Source organism: Mustela lutreola, chromosome 1 (genome assembly GCF_030435805.1).
Source record: "Mustela lutreola isolate mMusLut2 chromosome 1, mMusLut2.pri, whole genome shotgun sequence".
NCBI lineage: Eukaryota > Metazoa > Chordata > Mammalia > Carnivora > Mustelidae > Mustela > Mustela lutreola.
In genome coordinates this window covers 4,823,009-4,843,738 of record NC_081290.1, presented here as the reverse complement: position 1 = coordinate 4,843,738, position 20,730 = coordinate 4,823,009, and the positions used below count along the sequence as shown (strand labels likewise).

Genomic DNA, 20,730 nt, shown 5'->3' with positions numbered 1-20,730 from the left:
TTTCTTTCTTTCTTTATTTATTTATTTATTTATTTATTTATTTATCAGAGTGAGCACAGGCAGACAGAGTGGCAGGCAGAGGCAGAGGGAGAAGCAGGCTCCTGCTGAGCAAGGAGCCCGATGTGGGACTCTATCCCAGGACCCTGGGATCATGACCTGAGCCGAAGGCAGCAGCTTAACCAACTGAGCCACCCAGGTGTCCTTGAACTACTTTTGTTCGTAAATTTTAGCTTAAACTTTTAGTCTAGATGTAAATTAGGAAACCCTCTTATTCTCTCATCAGATGCTCTTCATTCTTTATAGCTCCTATTAAAATTCATTTTTTATGTTCGTCTGTTTAATGCCATGTCCCATGTTGGACTCTCATGTATATATTTCTTACCATGCTATATCCTGTACCTAGAACCTTTCTTGGCATATATTTGCACTCTAAAAAAATTGCTGAATGACCAGATAAATAAAATGCCTAGACCTCGAAAATCAGCCTTAATTACATTCTGACTTAGGAAATAACTTGAACAATTACCCTCTTTCTGCCTTTTTTGCCTTCCACAGTTTAGTGAATAATAATGATATCTTACATATAATACATTACATCTCTATAGTAGAACATCTTTATAGCATTTACTGAGTGTTCACTGTGGGCCAGGTACCCCTCTAGATATGACAGATACATCATTGAACAACCACAACAAGAAAAACAAAAACAAAAAACAAAAAACTGTGCATTCATTGAGCTTACATTTCTAGTAAAATCTCTTGTTTTGTTTTGGTCCTCACAACAAACATATGTATTATGGCTTAATATATTTAGTATGTACAGTGAGTAGGACTGATATTAATTTACTAATGCAGAAATAGAGAGTCGGTAAAATTTTCACTTAAGATCAATCAGCTAGTAAGTCCAAGCACTAGATAATGGCCTGTGTTTTTCTTTCTCCCCATTTCTTATCCACTGTGTAGGATTTTTTTTTTTTTAAGATTTTATTTATTTGAGAGAGAGAGCATGAGAGGGAGAAGTTCAGAGGGAGAAGCACTCTCTGCAGAGCAGGGAGCCCGATGTGGGACTCGATCCTGGGACTCCAGGATCATTACCTGAGCTGAACGCAGTTGCTTAACAAACTGAGCCATCCAGGTGCCCCCTGTGTAGGAATTTTTTGAGGAAAAGTAAGATCCAATTTATTCAACATCTGTAAAATATACTGCAGAAACACAAAGTGATGGCATGGTTCAGATTTTTTAATATTAAGCTATAATTGACGTACGTTTTATTAGTTCCAGATGTACAATACAGTGATTCAATATTTGTATATATTGTGAAATGATCACCATCACATTAACCTCCAATCATAATTCAGCTTTTAAAGTGGTTTTTAAAACTATAGCATTTTAAGATATCTTAAATCCAAAGAAAATTTAAAATTTAAGCTTGAATTCTTTTGTTTAGATATGGCCTGTTATTTGTGGGATGCCTGATTCTTATACCTAAACCAGCGACTAGTTAGAGCTGTTTATTGATTTTTTGTGTGTGTTTGATTTATTTTCTTAAGTTACTTATTTATTTATTCATGAGCAACTGAGAGCCAGAGAGGCAGAGGCAGAGAGAGAAGCAGGTTCCCCCGGAGCAGGGAGCCCAATGAGGGACTTGATCCCAGGACTCTGGGATCATGACCTCCGCCAAAGACAGATGCTTAACTGACTGAGCCACCCAGGAGCCTGGAGCTTTTTATTGTCAAGTGTTCTAATGCTGTACATTAGCATGGGAATCTAGGCCGTGCCCATAGTGGATGACATATTAGTTGCTAAGCAGCCGAAATTATTGTGCCGTCTGCTGCCCCTTACAAGGTGTGTTATCACCCAACTCATTTTTTGAACCCACACACCAAATGCACCGTAATAGAAATTATAGTGGTTTGTACATTTTTTGACCTAATACGCAGTTTATGAGGAAAAAAACCCAAATTTTGCCTCCTGTTAACTCTAGTGGATACCTTAGAAGGTTTTTTTTTGTCCTTTAAACTTTGTTTTCATGAGGTGATCTTTTATTAGATCATCAGATATCCCATATTCAGACTTAAACAAGAATTTTGCTTTGTTACGAGTTTACAAGTTCTTTAGCATTGAGAATAAACTATAGAGAATCTGGTATTTTATTTTGAGTACTTTGAATTCTAGATAGCATTAAAATGTCCCCCCCCACCACCACCAAATTTGCTGAGGCTTACACAGAGGAACCTACATTGGAAAACATATCTGTTTGACAGAAATTCCAAAGTGTTTTTTTTTTTTTGTAAATCTGCCCTAAATGTCATACTTTTGATATACTTTTATTTGATCTTTTATCCTACTGAAGGGTTACATTACTATAGAAAAACACTTCTCAAATTGTATTTTTTTCAAAGATGTTAATAAGTGTTATTGGAGAGAAGGAAGTTTTCTGTAATCTTATGTGATGAAAATCTATGGAAAAAATCTTGTATGATGAAAATGCTAAAGAGGTTTCTTTACTACCTGACTTCTCAGAATCGTTAATAGATTAATATGTTAGTGTGTATTATATAAGCCCTAGTAGGTGGTATTTTTCACATTTTACCACAGAATTTTTTTCTTTGTTCTTTTTTAAAGATCTTTATTTGAGAGAGAGGGAGACGCTAGCATGTGAGCATGGTGGTGGCGAGAGGGGCGGGGGGAAGGGAGATACAGACCCCCCCCCCCCACTGAGCATGGAATTGGATGTGGGGCTTGATTGCAGGACCCTGAGATCATCACCTGAGCTGAAGGAAGATGCTTAACCGACTGAGCCACCAGGCACCCCCAGAATTTTTTTCTTAGGACTGTCTTGTGAGACTAATGTTATTCAAAACACAATCTTGGAGTATATATTAGTATTTGCATATAGCCTATGAAGACTGTAATTTTTAAAAAATTTTATTTATTTATTTGACACAGAGAGAGAGAGAAATCACAAGTATGCAGAGAGGCAAGCAGAGAGAGAGGAGAAGCAGGCTCCCAGATGGACAGAGAGCCTGATGCAGGGCTCCATCCCAGGACCCTGAGATTATGACCTGAGCCGAAGGCAGAATCTTAACCCGCTGAGCCACCCAGGTGTCCTGAAGTCTGTATTTGCAACAGGTCACTCCTCAGGCCCCGTGTCTCTGGGCACTCTCAGTTGTACCCATGGCCTTAAATGTCACTTGTAGACTGATGTTGCCCATATATGTAAATTGACCACCTCTGTCTCCTGAGCTCCACATGCACATGTGCATCTGCCTCCCTAACTTTTCCAACTGGGTGTAAGGATTTCAAATTCAGTTATCCAGAAGCGAACTCAGTATCTTCCTCTTAAATCTGCTCCTCCTGCTCCTCTCCTATCTTACTAAAGGTCACTAATACCCACTCGGTTGCCCAAGCCATGTACCTCCAGTCTTACTGTTCATTTCTCTTTTCTCACCCAGCAGCAGCGCGACCCAATTACCCCAATTCTGTAGATCTCTTAAGTAAGGCCACTTCCCTCAAATTGCGTGTAACTTAAGCCTTTATCATCTTATCCAGATTGCCGAAATAGCCCTTTAACTCAGCACTGTTCAGTAAGATGCAATATAATCCAAGCCACAAACCCAAATCACATAGGAAATTTCAAAATTTCTGATAGCCACATTACAAAATATAAGGCAAAATAAGTGAAATTAGTTTTGGTAATATATTGTTATTTAGCCCAATGGGTCAAGAATACTATAATTTTGACATATAATCAGTATAATATATGCATAAATTATTGATATTTTATGTCATTACTTTTGTACTAAGTCTTTGAAATCCAGCCTGTATCTCATACTTCTGGCTGCCTCAGTTCGTGCTAGTCACGTTTGGAAACTCAGCAGTTACATGTGGCTGGTGGCTACAACGGACAGCTCAGCTCTTTATTTTCCTTTCTGTAGACTCTGCCCTTCTTGCGCATTCTCCCCAAGGCAGACAGTATGGGGTGCCTGGTTGTATCACCCCATTGTTTGAGATCCTTGGTTGGTTGCACCTTGCCTCGCCCTTCAAGACCCACGTTAATAAGGTATACTTACCTCCAGCCTCATTTCATTTAACCCTACTCTGAATTCCATGCGTCCTGATTTATTTGAGGTTATTTCCCAAAGATGTCATGCATTCTCTCCTCTAGCCTTTGTGTATGTTGTGACTTCCACTTGGAAAAATTCTTCCCTACCACTTTGCCAGGTAAATTCCTGTTCAGGTCTCAGCCTAGATTTCATTTCTTCCGGGAAATCTTCCCTAAAATGCCAAGTCCAAATTAGGTGCCACTCCTGTGAATTCTCATTGTACATTTACATGTGTAATATTAGTACTTACTGAACTGTATTTTATATATAGTTAAACGATGCATTTTTATCATTTATTAATAACTTATCTCTCATAACTAGAACTACAAAGGTAGGAGTTGTGTCTGTTCTTAATTCTGTGATTTAACTAATTAGACTAAAAGCTCCTTGAAGAGCAAGCACATGGTATGTGCTCAGTATATTATTTTTAAGAGAAAGAATGGAAAAAATTATGTGACAGCCAAAGACCTCTGGCCTACCTTCTCTGATGCCATGATTAGCTCCTAATTCCCCACAAGCAGAAGGATATTCATCCTTTCTTTAAATTTAAGATTTTATGGACATTCCAGTTAGTTAACATTTAGTGTATTGGTTTCAGGTGTACAAGATAGTGACTCAACACTTTCATACAACACCCAGTGCCCATCACAGCAAGGGCACTTCTTAATCCCGGACGCCTATTTTACCCACCCCTCCAACACCGGCCTTCCTGGGAACCATCAGTTTGTTCTCTGTAGTCAGAAGTCTGGGGACACCTGGGTGGCTCAGTCGGTTAAGTGTCTGCCTTCTGCTCAGCTCGTGTTCCCAGCCTCCTGGGATCCAGCCCCGCTTCAGGCTCCCTGCACAGCAGGAGCAGTGTTTGCCATTGCAAGTGGCAGGATTTCACTCTTTCTTATGGCTCGCTAATATTCCATTTTATATAATAACCACATCTTCTTTATCCATTCATCAGTCAGTGGACACTTTGGTGTTTCTATAATTTGGCTATTGTAAATAATAAATAAATAATGCTACTGTAAACTGGGGTGCATGTATCCCTCTGAATTAGTGTTTTTGTATCCTTTGGGTAAATACCCAGTGGTGTAATTGCTGGATCATAGGGTAGTTCTATTTTTAATTTTTGAAGAACCTCCATACTGCTTTCCAGAGTGGCTGCATGAGAGTAACTTTTTTCTCCACATCCTTGCCAACACTTGTTATTTCTTGTGTTTTTTATTTTAGTCATTCTGACAGGTGGGAGGTGATACCTCATTGTGGTTTCGATTTGCATTTCCCTGATGTTAAATTATGTTGAGGATCTTTTCATGTATCTGTTGGCCATCTGTATGTCATCTTTGGAGAAATGTCTATTCATGTCTTCTGCCCATTTTTTAACTGAGTATTTGTTTTTTCGGTCTTGAATTGTATAAGTTCTTTATATATTTTGGGTATTAACCCTTTATCAGATATATAATTTTCAAGGATCTTCTCCCATTCCTTAAGTTGCCTTTTAGTTTTGTTGATTTTTTTACTTTGCTGTGCAGAAGCTTTTTTTTTTTTTTTTTTTTTTTTTTTTTTGGTGAAGTCCCAATAGTTTATTTTTGCTTTTGTTTCCTGTGAATCAGGAGACCTATCTAGAAAAAAGCTGCATAGCTGATATCAGAGAAGTTACTGCCTGTATATTCTTCTAGGATTTTTATGAATTCAGGTCTCATGTTTATGTCTTTAATCCATTTCAAATTTATTTTTGTATGGTGTAAGAAAGTGGTTCAGTTTCATTCTTTTGCATGTTGCTGTCTGGTTTTCCCAACATCTTTTGTTAAAGAGACTGTCTTTTTCCCACTGGATATTCTTTCCTGCTTTGTGGAAGATTAATTGACCCTATACTTTTGGGTTCATTTCTGAGTTTTCTATTCTGTTCCATTGATTTATGTGTCTATTGTTGTGCTGGTACCATACTGTTATGATTAATCTACAGCTTTGTAATATAACTTGAAATCCAGAATTGTGATGCCTCCAGCTTTGCTTTTCTTTTCCAAGGTTGTTTTGGCTATTCACAGTCTATTGTGGTTCCATATACATTTTAGGATTATTTGTAGTAGTTCTGTGAAAAATGCTATAGGTGTTTTGATAGGGATTTCATTTAATGTGTAGATTGCTTTGGATAGTATAGACGTTTTAACAATATTTGTTTTTCCAGTCCATGAGCACAGAATATTTTTCCATTTTTGTGTGTGCCATTTTCAGTTTCTTTCATCAATGTTTAATAGTTTTCAGAGTACAGGTCTTTTACCACTTTGATTAGGTCTATTCCTAGGTATCTTATTGGTTTAGGTGCAATTGTAAATGGGATTGTAAATGGGACTCCTTAATTATTCTCTCTGCTGCTTTATTATTGGTGTATAGAAATGCAACAGATTTCTGTACATTGATTTTGATTCCTGTGACTTCACTGAATTTATCATTTTTTGATGGAGGCTTTCAGGTTTTTTAGATGGAATATCATGTCATCTGCAAATAGTGAAAGTTTGACTTCTTCCTCGCCCATTTGGATGGCTTTTGCGTTTTTGTTGTCTGATTGCTAAATAAAGTGGTGAGAGTAGACATCCCTGTCTTCTTGATCATAGAGGAAAAGTTTTCAGTTTTTCCCTATTGAAGATGATACTAGCTGTGGGTTTTTTGAATATGGCCTTTATTGTGTTGAGGTATGTTCCCTCTAAACCCACTTTGCTAAGGTGTTTTGTTTTGTTTTTATCACGAGTGGATGTTGTACTTTGTCAAATGCTTTTTGTGCATCTGTTGAAAGGATCATATGGTTCTTTTGTGATGTATCACAATGATTGATTTGAGAATATTGAACTACTCTTGCATCCCAGGAAAAAATCCCACTTGATCATGGGTAATGATTTTTAAAATGTATTGTTGGATTTGGTTTTCTGATATTTAATTGAATCATTTTGCATCCATGGTCATCAGGGATATTGGCCTATTCTCTTTTATAGTATAGACTTTTTTTTAAAAAAAAAGATTTTATTTATTTGTTTATCAGAGAGAAAGAGCGAGCATAAGCAGGGAGAGCGTCAGGCAGAGCAGGCAGAAAGAGAAGCAGGCTCCCAGCTATGCAAGGAACTTGATGCAGGACTTGATCCCAGGACCCTGAGATCATGACCTGAGCTGAAGGCAGACACTCACCCAGCTGAGCCCCCCAGGTGTCCCTACAGTATAGTCTTTAACTGATTTTGGTATCAGAGTAATGCTGGCCTCAGAATGAATCTGAAAATTTTCATTCCTTTTCTGTTTTTTTGGAATTCTTTGAGAAGAATAGGTATTAACTGTTTTTTAAATGTTTGGTAGAATTCCCCTGTGATGCCCTCTGGCTCTGGACTTTTATTTGTTGGGAGATTTTTGATTTCTGATTCAATTTTTTTGCTGGATATGGGTCTGTTCAAGGTTTCTGTTTTGTCCTGTTTCAGTTTTGATAGTTTATATTTTTCTGGGAATTTATCTGTTTCTTCCAGGTTGTCCAATTTGTTGGCATATAATTTTTCATAATATTCTTTTATAATTGTTGGTATTTCTATGGTGTTGGTTGTTATTTCTTCTCTCTCATCTGTGCTTTTATTTATTGAGGCCCTTTCTCTCTCTCTCTTAAGTTTGGCTAGAGATTTATTAATTTTATTAATTTTTTCAAAGAACCAGTTCCTGGTTTCATTAATCTGTTTTTTTTGTTTGTTTGTTTGTTTGTTTTTGGTTTTTTTTTTTTTTTGGTCTCTGTATTATTTACTTCTGTTCTAACCTTTATTATTATTTCCTTCCTTCTGCTGGCTTTAGACTTTGTTTATTGTTCTTTTTCTAGTTTCTTAAGTTATAAGATTAGGTTGTTTATTTGAGATTTTTCTTGTTTCTTGAGGTAATCCTGTATCGTTATACACTTCCCTCTCTTAGGACATATTTTGTGCATCCCAAAGATTTTGGACTGTTGTGTTTTCATTTTCATTTGTTTCCATGTAAGTTTTTATTTCTACTTTGATTTCTTGGTGGACCCATTCATTGTTCAGTAGCTTGTTGTTTAACCTCCATGTATTTATGGTCTTTCCAAATGTTTTCCTATGCTTGACTTCTAGTTTCATGTTATGGTCAGAAAAAGTGCATTATATCACTTAAATCTTTTTATATTTGTTTTTTTAGGATGGAATGTTCTGGACCAGATGGACTTAACGGATCTATTCATTTTGCAAATACTGTTTTCTCTGCTGTCAAGGACTGGGCTAGGTATTTCCTGGCATAGTAGGAAATAGCATGCCTTATAAATCAACAGTAATACATATTCCCTTTACGTTATGTGATACTATGATAGCCGTAAATTAGCATGCATCGAACAATTATCCTGAGTTAAAATTCTATGATTACAGGAAACAGATCCATTTCTGATTAACATAACAAACACAAGGGACTTACTGGAAAGATACTGGAGGTAGGCCACAAAACAGAAGGAAGAACCGAGCAACCAAACTTTCAGAAGGTTTGGAAAAGACAGAAGCAAGATAGCTCCAGATTTCTAGCCTTAGGAGCTCACAGGTATGGTTATCAATTATGTTTCCATCAGATTACTTAGATAGGTTCTAGGTGTATTCGCTCAGGAGTCAGATTCTTAGGAGAAAAAAAAAAAAAAAAAAAACTGGGCCACAATTTAAAAAAAGAAAAAGAAAACAAAAACTGGTCTAGGATCACATATCTACCTCTCTGGTCAAGATCAAAGAGTAGTCCTGGAGGAAGGTGAGGTATTAGGAAAGTATCCTAGGAATGTAGGAAGACAAAAAGAATATATCTTCTATAGTAATGAAAATATCTCTCAGGGACTAAGTATCATGGAATAGGCATCTAACAGGCTAGTCAACTTCTTGATAATTATTATTTTAGCTATCTGTTTATCAGGTAGACGAGCCTATAATCCAAGTAAGATTTCAGTCTCTGTATCTGATTCATTCATTTGTAATTTATATTCATTTATTCAACCATAGAGGATATATTCTGCCAGATACTGCTAAGTGACAGGATTATAAAGATGAATTAAACATTGTCCCTGCCTTCAGAGAACTTGATCTTATATGAATATTGTCATGGTTGGATTGTATGGAGAAATTGGAGTAAGCTTCATGGAAGAGTTTATGCAGGCTGAAACTACCCACTGGACAAACAGTGGGAAAGAGTCTAGAAATCCAACAGAGGGAATAACAGATGAACAGTAAACAAGACAGAAGAGAGATTTATATGTTTAAGAACTACATGTAATTTAGAATTTCAATAAATTAATGTGTCTTTATGTATGTGTGTTGGGAAGGTTGGGGCAGAAAAAGTGTTTAGTGATAAGACGGGACTGGTAAGCAGAACCCAGATTGTGAAGAGCTTTGTATAACAGGTTAGGGGATTTACATTTCATCTTCATACAGTGGGAATGCATGAGGAGTTTGGAGCAAGGAACTGTGATGATCAGATTTCCATATAAAATGAGTATCTGGTGGCTCTACACCGACAGATTGAATGGAAGAGAAATTAAAGTCAAAGGAACTTCCTAAATATTATATTGTAAAGTCAAGGAGAAGAGTGATAAGGCTTGAACATGAGCAATGACATTTGGGAAAGGCGAGAAGGAGGCAAGTAAAGAACATATTCAGGTGGTTCAGGTGATGTTGTAGAAGACATTGTGAACTGGTTTGTTTTTTTTAATTGGTCTAGTACCCAAAGACTGAATTCAAATAATAAGGGAGCTCATTGGCTTACATACCTGGGCGGTTCAGAGGAGAACAGGTGTTAGTTTCAAGAGTGTCCTCTAAAAAGTTTGTTTTCACCTTGCAATTCTGCATGCTGTCGTGTCGGATTATTTCCAGCCTGGTTTCCGTCCTGGTGACAAAATGACTGCAGCAGTGACTCAAAATACCACAAGATCCAGAAAGAGAAAGAATGTGGGTGGCCTTTTAGAGGTTTTCTTAGAAGAAAGAGAAAACCAAGTTATCTTCCCATTCCTGACCTAATTGTTGTGGTCAGGAGACTTCAAATTTGCCTAAATTTATTGATCTGAATAATCACTTTAGCAAGGAGTAAGAGTCAAACTTTGGGAATAAGATCAACTTCCCACAAGCATAGGACTCTAAGGAATGGGTTAGATCCCAAAGTGAAAGCTTAGACAGGAGAAGGTGAGGGCTGGGTAAGTCAATTCAGGGGACTGTTTACTATGGGGTATGTACTCTTTCCAGAATATTGATGGGGAGAGGAAGAAATATATAGAGAGAGATGCAGGCTTGAAGGAAATGATTTTTTTCTTTCTACTTTGCCTTCCTTACTTGAACCTCTACCACCCTTACCTCCTCCCTCCCTTCCTCTTCCTTCTTTCCGAGATAATTAAGCATATTTATAAGCTTGTACATTAATTTGCATCTCATTGGTCAACCCTGTGCCACAGGGCTATACTAGCTCCAAGGGATGCTGGGAATAGTACATAGTGGCTGTGTGATGGCAGGCAGCAAGGGAGAGAGAAAGCGGAAGCAGCCGGTGAGCTAGCTCAGCATCAGGGTTTGCTGTACTGGTTCTTTTGAAGTTGTCCCCAACTTCCATGATTTGGGGACTGTGTTTTTTTATTGTGTTTGAGATATTAAAATTAGGTGACAATGCTCTAGGTCTGTTACAAAGTCAGAGCTCAACAATGTAGGGGAAAGGAAATGCGTTCCCTTCCTTTTTTTTTTTCTTTTAAAGATTTTATTTATTCATTTGACAGAGATCACAAGTAAGCAGAGAGGCAGGCAGAGAGAGAGAGGCAAGCAGGTTCCCCACTGAGCGGAGAGCCCGATGTGGGGTTCGATCCCAGGACCCTGAGATCATGACCTGAGCCGAAGGCAGAGGCTTTAACCCACTGAGCCATCCAGGTGCCCCCAGATTTTACTTTACAAGATAATGCTGAGGCAGGAATTTTGTCTTCTTGGATGGTCCTCCAGCCAGCAGAAAATGAATGGCTCCATGGGATAGATATGAACACTTGAGGCATAGAGCATTAAGTCTTAGCAATCAATATATGACACAGTAACTCTTTGATCCGGCACAATAAGAAGTGTCAGCTTGTAGATGATGCTCTTATACCAGTATTATGACAGCTGATTCAGATGGCTATGTGCTCCAAATTGCTGAGCCATTTCTTCAACCAGAAATAGCATCAGAAGTGAAGATGAATCAAAATTGATCAATAATGTAAAACAGATGATCCAGCCAGAGCAGACTGCCTTCTCACTGGCAGGCGTGCCGCTCTGCCTGTGGGTCAGCTTTACAAGACAGCCTTTGGACAGCAGCCCTCTAGTGAGGTGTGATGCAAAAGCATCTGTGGATCCCGCCAGGATCTATTGACGTACCCTGATTCATTTTTCATCAGTCACTTCCTGATAATAGAAACAAAGTCAGAACGATTGAATGCCTTGAAGGGGTCAGTGTTTGTGGCTCTGGAAATGCACACGGCTTTGCTTCCTCATTTCTCTCTCATCAGTGGATTTGCTTCAGCAATTATCCAGCAGCAGGGAGATCATTACTGCATGAAAATATTCCGTGACTGTGACATTCATTCAATTACCTTAGCTAAGCATGGACCCTGGACCTCCTGAATCCCTCTAAAAATGGAGGCGCCTGTGTGGCTCAGTCATTAAGCCTCTGCCTTCAGCTCAGGTCATGATCCCAGGGACCTGGGATCGAGCCCTGCATTGGGTTCTCTGCTCAGCAGGGACCCTGCTTCCCCCTCTCCCTCTGCCTCTGCTTGTGTCCCTCTCTCGCAGTGTCTCTGTCAAATAAATAAATAAAATTAAAAAAAAAAAGTAAGACAAGCAGCTTACATCTGAAGTGATTAGACGTCCCAAAATTTTGGAAGACTCACACTTATTCGTATTCAGTGACAGCAGTACCTAGTTTTCCATTTTTCACGTAAAGTATCCTGGAAGTGTCTGAGGTGCCTGGGGGGCTCAGCTGGTTACACTTCTGACCTTCAGTTTAGCTGAGGTCACGATCTCAGGGTCCTGGGATGGAGCCCTGCATGGGGCTCCATGCTCCTTGGAGAGTCTGTTGAGAATTCTCTCTCTCTCTCTCTCTCTCTCTTCCCCTGTACTCTTTCCCACTCGGGTGCATGTGTGTGCTGTCTCTCTCAACTAAATAAATCTTTTTTAAAAAGGGCCTGGAAGTATCCAAAACAATGAAATTTCCCTGAAAATTTCCACACGTTATTTGTGTTATTTTATATACTTCAGTATTATCTTCCGTCAAACCCTTTCATTAGGACTGTGGTGGAGCAGCAACACTGATGTTGGTCCTCACCTTTCTGACTCTCCTCAGGTCCAGGTGACAGGAGCGGATAAATGCGGAAGGCCCAGGGATCTCGAGGAAGAGAAAAGGGAGGAAGAAAAGGAAGCATCTAGACAACCCATCATCTCTAGAATATCACGGAAGTAGCTAGCGTTGACCGTTTTCCCAAGGCATTAGTAACTGGAAACAGCTCTGCCCATCTCAATCTGTCCTTGGACAGTATCTTGAGTGACATGATATTACCCTATTATGTGAACAAAGACACTGATTTTAATTACATGGAAATTGATGTTTACTGCGAGCTTTATATGAAGAGTAATTACTACATTGAAAAAGATCCAAAGAGTAGTTATTCATCTTTATGAGCTTTGATTTGTGTGTAAATGCATCTTATCTCTAGTCTTCAATAGTGAGAATGAATTTGTGCATTAGAGTCACATTTATATGTCATTTTTTCCCCCAGATTCCTAGTGCATGTGTGGTTTTTGCCTATCCACAAAAGTTGACTTCAAGTCTTTGTTTAGCTTACTTCTGTCTCAGTATATTGCTGCTTAATTTTTCCCTAAGTATGCTTGGGCATACTATCAGAATTTTTGCTTCCATGACTAGAAACATTGCCTTTCTCAAGGTCAGAGATTTGTCTTAATCAATTTTGCAGATCTCCCAACAAAGCTCAAAGTTTGGCTTATAGGAAGCATTCAAATAAAAGTTGAAGGAAATAAATCTAGCTCAAATAGATGATTTGAGACAAATGAAATAATCTGCATTCCTTTATCTGAAAAAGAGATAGTTTGATTTATATCACCAGTGTATGTATATATTGAGGATCAATATATAAGGCTAGGAGATTAATTGCTCAGAAGATGATTATTGTAGAAAATTCAAGGGAAAAAAATCACCGTCTGTTTCTGTGCTGTGATGTGTCTGCATAAAACCCTACTCTCCTTGTTTTGCTGAGGTTGCAAGTACCTGAGTGAGTTGCGGCTCCCGCCCTCCTCGATCTATGTGGTGTCAATACTTTACACATTGCTCATTTCCACTGAACAGCCGCTCTTCGGATGGAGTGTAATTTCAGATTTTAATTAGGAATTAGAGCAAAGGTCAATTGGTGTCTCACAGTGTGGGCTGAAAGAGAGGAGTAGAAGATGATTACACTTTTGTCTGGTGCCCATTGCTCATTTTAAAGGAGAACTTGAAGCTAACAATGCTATGAGGCCAGGTGTGTTTGCCCATCTGCCGTCCCTGACAGCTGAAGCTACTTCATCAACGTTGATCCACATGCTCTGGCAGGTGCGGGTCTTTCGAAAGAAGTTGAAATGATTAAACACTTTACTGGGCAGGGGTGGAGTTGGGGGGGCGGGTGTTCTGTTCTAGAACATACTCCCCAGCTTTATTTCCTGCCCATGGTCAGGGGATCCTGAGGGACTGGCCAGTCTTCGGTCTCTTTTCACTTCTATTGGAATTTGGGGTCTTCATTTAAAGACGAGTCTTCTCAGCCTGCCTTAAATATGCTTTTACCCTTTGACCCAGTACTTCCCTTTTAAGGAATTTAATAGAATGAAATTGTCAGAGACCCACTTAGTTGTTCATGTGTAGATCATTTTTTAACATGTTTATGATATCAAAAACCTGGAAATAATCAAAATGCTTAAGTAGGAGATTGATCAAATCATGATACAACTGCACAATGGAATTCAATGAAGCCACGAAAAATCATTTAGTTAAAAAGTTGGAAAATGCTCATTATATAACATGAACCTAAAAGAAGCAGAATTCAAATATAGACGTCCATAGTTGTAATTTTGTGAAACTAACTATATATTTCCCAGTTAAGTCTCTCCTGAGGATCTCTGAGAGAAAGGTGACCACTCCATGCCAAGTCAAATACAGACGGGGATCAGTACTGCTTCCAGATGATGAATGGTTGACACTCAGTTGATGTTAAGGGCGATAGCCAGGTCTGGCTCTGTTGGCTGTGGTGAAGTAGACAAAAAGGGCAAAAGTTTGGGTCAGCGGGTAGAACAGCCCGTCTGGCTAAGGAGGCGTCTGGAAGCAGAGACGGAGCAACAGATCTTGGAAATGGTGAGGGAGAGGAAGTAAGCCCAGTAGGCAGAGAAAGAATAAGATTTCTTGCCAGAGCGGCAGAACAATCGTTGGGAAATTTAGGGCTGGGTGGTATTTAGAGATCCAGGCACAGCAGAGGGAGCCTTAAAAAGTTCAGTCTCCTTTGTCAGTCCTGGCTCAGAACCCTCCAAGAGCAACTCAGTTCATGCAGAGTAAAAACAATAGTTGTAAAGTCTAAATTTTCCAAGTGTGCCCTTGGAGACTGGTTTGAGATGTCATGTTGCCCTCTTCCCCAGGGTTCTTGGATTTTACAAGGGTAACAGATTCTAACAGACCCTCAAAGAGCCACACAACCAACTCTGGAAATTTGGAGTTTACAGCAGATTTAATCCACCAGAGGGCCTACAAGGGGGAAACCTTGGTAAGTAGATGCCAGCTGGACTCCAGGTGTGGGAGGCTGTGGGGAGTGCAGTGGGACTGAGGGTTTGGGCCTGGGGTAGAAAGTGTCATCGTGCCCTTGGGGTCATTGCCTTTGTGCAGAGATGGAGCCTCTGACTCGAACCAAGAGGGTCCCCAATGTGCTCAGCTACACCAATCAGGTTTAAGTAATAAGACCGTGTGTTTGAGACCTACCCAGCTGCATTTCATTCATTTGCATCTCCAAGATCTGAAATTACATCACAGTTATCCCTGCTATTAACTGATTGGCTGAGTGGATGAGCCAGCCATCATCATGGAAGAGCAGGGCGAGGAGCGAGGGGCATGCAAAGGGGAAGACAAGAGGGAAAGGCAAATCTCTCAGACCGTGATGTCAGGGCTGGTCCCTGGAAAGCCCAGGGAACTGGTAAAGCTGGTGTATGGCTTTTTTCATCAAAGCAGAGTCAGAAGTGCTGCTGTTAGAGTTTCGAGTGAACATTCTCATTGTGCACCCAGGAGCCCTTGGTCTAAATCTACCCCAACTCTTCTGAGGTCAAAGACTGAGTCACTGAGAGGGTTGAGCATAGAAATCGTGTGTACCTGATGCCTGCCTGTGACCTATCTGTGAAACCACAGAGAGCAAGGTGTGTGCACACAAAGTATTATTATTATTATTATTAGTGATAGGGAACAGGTCTTGCTGATTTGGAAACTTCTTTCAACCTTTGAACACTGGCACCTACACAAAACGTGTATTCCTTTTTCTTAGGAAAAAGGACTTTTCACATGATAAGAAACTCAGAGATGTTTTCATAGACATGAATGGCTCTTTTAAAACAGCACCTTTTTTCTTATTTAAATGTAAATGGATCTGAAAGCACCGGATTTTAAATGTTCTGTGCCTTTCTAAACCACCCTCTCCCTTTCCTGTCTACATCAACACAGAGAAATCCAGCACTGAACATCTGTATTCAAACTTATCAGAAACACAGACCAAGGTAACCACGCAGGGTTCTTGGTTCCATCTACCTGTTTTTGCTAGGGCTTGACTTTGAGTCAAGTAAAAGAAATGCCTGATACACTGCTTGCTTGGGGTGACCCAAGCCACATGGTTTACCAGCTAGGCTGGTAATTTTTTGTGTACCCACCGACTGTTACTACATAAGTACTTCCCTGGCTGATCATGGCAAGTAGTAAGAGGATTTTTGTGGCAGCACTTGGCATTTTTTATCTTGTGCTGTCCAGTACAGTAGCTGTCACACAGATGTGGCTGTTTAAATTTAAGCGCAGGGGTGCGTGGGTGTGTGCCTTCAGCTCAGGTCATGATCCCAGCGGCCGGGACCAAGCCCCACATCTGGCTTCCTGCTAGCTCCCTGTTCAGGGCCTGCTTCTCCCTCCCCAGCTTCCCTGTGCTTGTCTCCCTCCCTATCTTTCCGTGTCGCAAATAAACAAAATATTCAAAAAAAAATTTTAAGTACAAGTTAATTAAGATTAAATGCAATTTAAAATTTAGTTTTTTACTCATAGTAGCCACTTTTCAAGTGCTCGATAGCCAGCCTCATGTGGGTAGTGGTGGCTGTATAGGACAGCACTGATTTAGAACCTTCCCACCATTGTAAAAAGTTATTCCAAACCAACATGTATGCCCCTCACAGCATAGCAAGAACCCAGCAATTCGTCTATGGACAAGGCAGTTAAAAGAGATTTTTAAAATTTATTTATTTGACAGACACAAATCACAAGTAGGCAGAGAGACAGGCAAAGAGAGAGGGGGACTCAGGCTCCCCGCTGAGCAGAGAGCCCGATGCGGGGCTCCATCCCAGGACCCTGAGATCATGACCTGAGCCAAAGGCAACAGCTTAACCCATTGAGCCACCCAGGTGTCTCCAGACAAGGCAGGTTAATAGCAATCTATTATACTCTAACATTCACTCATTCAGCAAATATTTATTAGTGCTCAATAAATATTTCCTGCTTTATTTCCTGATGTTGCTTGCCGATGGGCCAAGTAGGTACTTGTGGCATCAGATTCCAAAGAAGGCCCTGAGATAGAGAATGAAAATGATTGACGGTGCGGTTGCCGTGAGGCGACTGGTGAGCACTGGCAGTCAGGAGTGGGCTCAGGGGACAGGACCTAAGCCACCAAAAGTTTCTGCTACAAAGCTTTGTAATGGTAATTATTTTGTGTTTATTTTAACATTTGCTGTTATTATGACTTAAAATGATTTTAGCATCCAACATTCATTTGAATGTGGTCCATATGATAGTGTTAAAAAAAATGGGCATGAAAATCAGTATCTTTGGAATAGAAGTTTGATGTGTTAAAATAAGGCCAAAGACCCTAATACACCAGGCTGTTGCTTTTGGGGGAAACTATGCTATGATATTTAGAGATAACCTTGAGAAAACATACAGCAAGAATAGGCAACAGTAGTGGTAGATACATGTGCTTTGAGAATTCGTCTCTCCCTAGTTTCCATTTTTCCCTAAGAGAAAATTAGTGTGGAATTATGCAAGGCTAAGGAATATAGTGACCTTCACATAGGACGGCCCTGAACAACTGTCTTCACCTAGGTACATTTCCAGTGAAGCCTCCCTGTAGATTGGCACCCTAAGCAAATGCCCAGCGCTATAGCCCACAGTAGATGGCTATGTTCAGTCTGGTACATGATAGAAAAAAAAAATCATTCTTGTCTCTGTGATACCAATTTCACCCTCTTGCCTTGGGTAGAAACCATGTGGCTGGGTGGGATCCACTTCTTCCCTGTCTCTAGGGATGAGTTCCCATTCGTCTTCTCTGGCTGTGTTACTGGCTTGGGCACAGGCTCATTTTCCCCGGTGTGAAATTACTGTGGTGCATGACTTCCCTAGCTACAGTAATTTTTTTCAGAGATGTGAAAGTCCAGGCAGTAGGAAGTATAAGAATTTGATTTTTTGGTGGGAAGGAAAGGAAGCTCCTCTTTCCCCCAGTGTAAATGAGAAAATTTTGGTCCTGGGAGCTGCCGATAGCCACCTTGCTACCATGGGGAAGCTAGCCCAACTGAAAAACCACTACAAGAAGGAGAGCACAACCAAAGGGAATTGCCAAACATGGGAAGCGATGGCCCTGATGATCTTACAAACCTTTGGCTGAACTGACATGGAAGTCTGCTCTCTTTCTGGTCACGTGAGTCAATAGATGTTCCCATTCTGTAAATCAGTTTAAATTGTGATTTGCTGCAGAAAGCTTCCTAACTGATGACTTAACAGACATTTAGAAATAAATCTTCCTTTTCCTTCTATGCCATCGGTGGTATCTTCAGAGCAATCAGGACTTAAAAAGTCATACATGAAGCCAGTAGAAGAAATCTGCTTTTTTTCATGACCCAAATCAAGTGTTCTGGTCTTTTTCCACTCAAACTTTCTTTCGGTGTAACCTTATTATTTTATTATTAATCCCTAATCACTGGCGATTCACTTCTAAATTGATTCACATTGCTTATGAAGTGAAACATCCTCTGCTACTCAGTTTAATTACTGAATTCTGATTGCTTACATAAATAAACAACTCTCTGCATGTGACAGTCTGGGCACTGCTGACCTCAGATTGGTCAGTTCACTTGTGGTCCCAGTGGTGGTCAGTGATGTGCGTGTGTAGGAGTTCTGATTGCGATAATGCTCTGGAGCCACAAAGTAATGTTGCACAGTTTCATGTTTACAAAGTACATAATTGCTTCCATTTGTCCTAGATATATATCTAACAATGTCTATTTCAACACATTCAGAAGATTATCTCCCAACAGAAATATGGATGCATTTATGTTTTATAGTTTATGCAAGGACATTTGTGTAAATGAAATGTGTAACGGTTTGGACTCTTTCTGTTGCCAGTGATGGAAGACCCGACCTAAATTAGTTTAACAGAGAAGGGGAATTTATCGGCCAATAGAACTGAAGAGTCCAGGGTTTTCAGTGGCTGGGGCTGGCGGGGGAGAGATTTGAGGTTCAAGCAGTGCAGCTGGAATCCAGCTTCTTTCTGTGTCCAGCTCCGAGCTCTTCTTCCTACTGCACTGGCTCCAGTCTAACACCAAGGCTGCACACAGTGTCTTCTTGGAAGCTTCTAGATTCCCAACAGAAGGGGTAGCCTTCTCCCAGAGAATCTCAGAGAGGTTCTAGAATTTACGGTTGTTGGCATTGACTGGCCTGAACCAATTATTGTGACCAAGGGATAGAAAACACAGATTGGCTTAGAATAGGTCATATTCTCAACCCCTGCATTCCATGGAAGAGGTAGTTCTCTGGAACCACATTCTCACCTAAGGAGAATCCTAAAAATGCATGCAGTGTATAATCTTATCTCATAAAAGGGAGTATGGGTGATGGGATGTGAAAGAACCACAAACCATCAGAAAGTGGGGCCATTCTTGTGTTTGGTCTTCACGGAACTAAGATGGTCTAGCCGAGAACTTGACCACCTACTATATCTTTTCACATTTGGGTTCTTAGGAAGTAACCAAGTTACCCTTTAGTTGGGGTTCTTTGCCTTCCCTTCTGGCCCTATTCCAGTCCCATCTGAGCATTGCTCTCTCTGTGAGCTCAACTCTTGTCAGCCAAAGCTCAGGGTTCTACAGGGAACTATTAAATCCATTGGTTGTTTTCTTTCTTTCTTTCTTTCTTTCTTTCTTTCTTTCTTTCTTTCTTTCTTTCTTTTAAAGCCAATTTCATTAGCCTTAGAGTAGGATTTATGGCTTAAGCCAACAATGGCTAAGAAGAGAAGGAATATTCTGCTTGATAGGTTTCTGAGGCAGTTAAGTTTGATAATAGAAAATAACTCTCCTGAGACACCTGGGGGGCTCAGTAGGTTAAGTATCTGCCTTCCACTCAGGTCATGATCCCAGGTCCTGGGATGGAGCCCTGCATCAGGTCCCCTGCTCAGCGGGGCGTCTGCATCTCCCTCTCCCTCGTTCGGCAACCTCCCCCCCATGTAATCTCTCTCACTCTCTTGATCTGCTCTCTCTCAAATAAATAAATAAATCTTAAAAAAAAAACAAAAACTAAAAGGACTAGCCTAGAGAGTGGGAGATTACACTGGTGCCATCTAATATGATGTGTAGACCTGTTTTATTCTTGAATATGGTTTTGAATTTGTTCTTGGGTATTTAGAGGGTTTAAGTTGCTTCTGGATGATCTCTCGTGGGACCAGTGTCCTGAAGAAGGGTTGGTTTCATTTTTAGAGGCTAGTGGATATGCAAGGGCTTTTCCAAATCTGGAAAGTTAAAATTGCCCACCCAGAAATTTGCTGAGCTTCTAACTTGGAGGTTAATCACACAATCTAAAAATAAGGGCTGCTTTAAATAAAAGACCAAAATAAATCACTCGAGAGTCAGTCCCATAACTGATTCTGTCCAGTAAGCTAATTATACCACCAAATCACTTATTTACTCCCCCTGAAAGCTACCATGGTTGCATTTGTTTTTTTGCACGTAACCAATCTGAAACCCCTCTTTTTAATTCTTTTTGCCTATTAAGAGAGCATATTTTAAAATTTTTTGCCAAGGGAAATGTTGCCTAGATTGAATTCAAATAGTCCAAAGAAAAAGCTGTAATAATGTGAAGCAACTGGGAGATATTGAGTAAAAGTAATGAACTTAGAGCAAAAAACCCCTGGAGTTGAAATAAATCTAACCATTTCTGTGTTACCTTGACCAATTTACCTAACTTCTCTGAGCTTCAGTTTCTGAAGAAAACAGAGAACAAGTTAAAGGGGGATCCAAAGCAACATAGTAATTTGACCCTCCTTAGAGCTGGAAGGAATCAACTGGTCTTTGCAAACATTCTCTAAATACTTAAACCA

General features: G+C 39.9%; 1 long non-coding RNA gene across 3 annotated transcripts in view; it reads left to right on the top strand.

The window, feature by feature from the left end:
* Nucleotides 1-20,730, top strand: part of LOC131821067 (uncharacterized) — an 88,792-nt gene that overhangs the window by 11,960 nt on the left and 56,102 nt on the right. For 2 of the 3 annotated variants that reach the window (XR_009349827.1, XR_009349844.1), the window contains exons 2-4: nucleotides 8,274-8,357; nucleotides 12,447-13,706; nucleotides 14,777-14,901. This is a non-coding gene — a long non-coding RNA (uncharacterized LOC131821067). The remainder of the gene's footprint in view (nucleotides 1-8,273; nucleotides 8,358-12,446; nucleotides 13,707-14,776; nucleotides 14,902-20,730) is intronic. The other variant, XR_009349835.1, reaches the window with a different exon arrangement.